Source organism: Tenebrio molitor, chromosome 8 (genome assembly GCF_963966145.1).
Source record: "Tenebrio molitor chromosome 8, icTenMoli1.1, whole genome shotgun sequence".
NCBI classification, from domain to species: Eukaryota; Metazoa; Arthropoda; class Insecta; order Coleoptera; family Tenebrionidae; genus Tenebrio; species Tenebrio molitor.
In genome coordinates, this window is record NC_091053.1 from 4,810,072 (window position 1) to 4,813,022 (window position 2,951).

The window sequence follows — 2,951 nt, forward strand, 5'->3', positions numbered from 1 at the left end:
TTTTGTAAATTCATTAGAAAATTCTAGGATATAGATACTTTATGTGTGAAAAATTTAAGAAAAATTGGCCTTTTTGAAATGTTTTTTATCAATTTTTATGCGACCATTGCTCAATTTCTCATAAGAACACGTGTAAAATATCCCGAAATTTTAAAAGGTAATAACTTTAAAATTCCTCGATCAAATTTTTTTAAATTTGGCACAGTACTTTAGAATGGATGAAAGGACTATTGTACCAATTTTAAGCAAATTTCGCCATTTTTCAATGTTACTCCAGTTCATCCTTAACATTGAAGAAATGCATCGAGATTTTGTAAAATGATGGAAATGACGAAGTCTCAAATGCAACAGATGAACTCTGGGATAGAAAATAATCGCATCAATGAAATTACGTCCAAGAAAAAAGTGGCATAGGGAGTTTCGGGGAAAAAGCAGTAGCTGAGTCTTGTTGGAAACTGCTGTTTATTGATGTCACATCATCCAGTTGATTTATAAATAATTCAAGAAGCAGTCTTTGGTATTATTGAGGATTAATAGAGTCATTAAATATTTAAGAGGTACTGGGAAACATTGACTTCTGATAAACACATCAAAGAATGTGATATAATATAAAATCATTATTTATATTACTGGGCTAAGGTTCCGTAGTTTTTTCGATCCATTGCTTCTGTTGCTCATATGTATTGCACATAAAATAATTTCTTATTCGCTTTTGGTGAGGTTACTTAAATACTTCTTTTCTTCTATTTAATAAAATCGAAACAAACATGGATCTGTGGAATTTTCGAAAAAAAAGGCTATTCTATTCGGAAACACGTTTGCAATGGAAATTATTTTTCAACAGAATTGAACTCTCCTGTACAATTTCTGGGGGTCAATTTTTGAGATCAATCGTTACATAGCGCACACGCATTTTCACACGAGTTTATAACGATGACTTTTGCAATTCTCAATTTTTGGCTGTTTTCGCTATGACATATTTATTTTACCGCTCGCTAAATAACGATTGCCACAATTGGAAGCGCAGCTTTTTCTGACATTAGTCGACAAATTAATGTGATTAGTAGTGTCATAAGAAACGAGAATTCCAGCAAAATGACTAGTGTACGGGGAGCTAAACTCAGCGACAAACAAAAAAAGATATTTGTCGAAAATGTAAAACAGCTTCCATCGTTGGTGAGCGGTAAATTCAGTGCATCATTTACCCAAAAAGACGCCGAACGAGAGTGGAAAAAAATATCAAACACATTGAACAGCATGGGAGGTGCTGAGAAAGAATGGAAAATGTGGAGAAGGTAATTTAATGTCTAGTTTAAAAAAGCTAATACAACCAGCAAAAAAATATTGTAAGACTTGGCAAGATTTGCGATCGCGAACTAAAACTAAAATCAGCGGCAATAAACTAAAAGCGAATAAGACAGGAGGAGGATCGTCACAAGAAAAACAATTGTCTAACATTGAAGAAGACACTTTAGACATCATAAAAACCGTTTCGGTCGAAGGACACAACGTGGAGGAATCTACCACCGCTTTTGATTTTGGGGAAGAGATGGACATAACAGAGAGTGAGCATATTCCAACAAACCTACCAGAATCAGTAGATAATACTCATGAGACAATACCAGATCAATTAGGGTTAGCTACCACTGTTCCTTTAAAAAAAAAAAAAATAAAAAAAAATCAAAATTTAATAAATGTTGCCACTGCAGCAACTTCGTTTAAAAAAAATTTGGAAAAAAAAAGATCTGAAAGAGAGATATTACAGGTGCAAATTAGAAATTGCTGAAGAGATGTTACAGCTGAAGCGAAGGAAAGTGGAATCTTTTGAAAAAATCGGAAGTGCTTTGGATACCATAGTTGATATCATGTTATAAAACTAAATTGTTGTTATAAATGTTACAAATAAATTATTTGCAATAACTCCCATTCTAGTTCTTCTCCCATCTGCTAATTCCGGATTAACTCTTCTGAATGCGTGTTCTTCTACGTTTGCATTTTTGTCAAGTACCACCCTTCTTGTGAATGCGGTGCAGAAAAAGAAACCATCCAACACATTGTGGAAGAATGTCCCCTTACTAAATTCCAGCAAGGTTTCTCCAAACTACATCTACTTACCGAAGACGCCCTAAATTGGCTACAACAAATTAAAAACATATAATTTACCATAATTATTTTGTGAATTTCGAATTTTAATTGTATTTTTCTTCATACGAATACAGGCTGTTTGATAAAAAACGCCTCAACCCATAACTTTTTTATTTATTATCCGATTTCAATGAACAAAAAAACCAAGGATATGGTTTTTCATGCGCTACGAAGCAGCCATAAAATATATTTTTTTTGGCGTTATTTTCAGTAGCTAACGATAGTCAACTTTTTTTTTTTAATGGACATATGTAGTTTTTTAGGCATAGTCTGGTAAAGTATTTTTTTCTGAATCTAATGATGTATTAAAAGTTATCGTTTGGTCCATAGCTGACTGAAAAAAAAAATAAAACAATTTTTAATTGTGGTTCAGCTTATTATGAAATTTTCGAGTGTGCCGTGAAAAACAATTGGAATACAAATAGCAACAAATGTCAAGTGTGAGTTTGAAAAATTTCAGGTGCAATCTTGAAAAGTTTTATTATTATTTTCTTGGAAAACATGAATAATAATAATAAATATTATTATTTTTTCTATTAAATTTTTGTTTTTGACTAATTACGATTTTTATTACACTCGAACATAAAATAATAGTCAAATGACTGCTATTCTGCATGACTGACAATGTTGTTATACTTAAATAAAAAAAAGTTTAAAAAAGCAGATGAAAAGTTCTAAGTTGACGTTTAGATGACATTTATCGTACTTTGTATTCCGATTGTTTTTTACGGCACTCTTAAAAATTTTATTAATAAGCTGAACCACAAAATTTTTTAAATTTTTTTTTCAGTTAGCTATGAACCAAA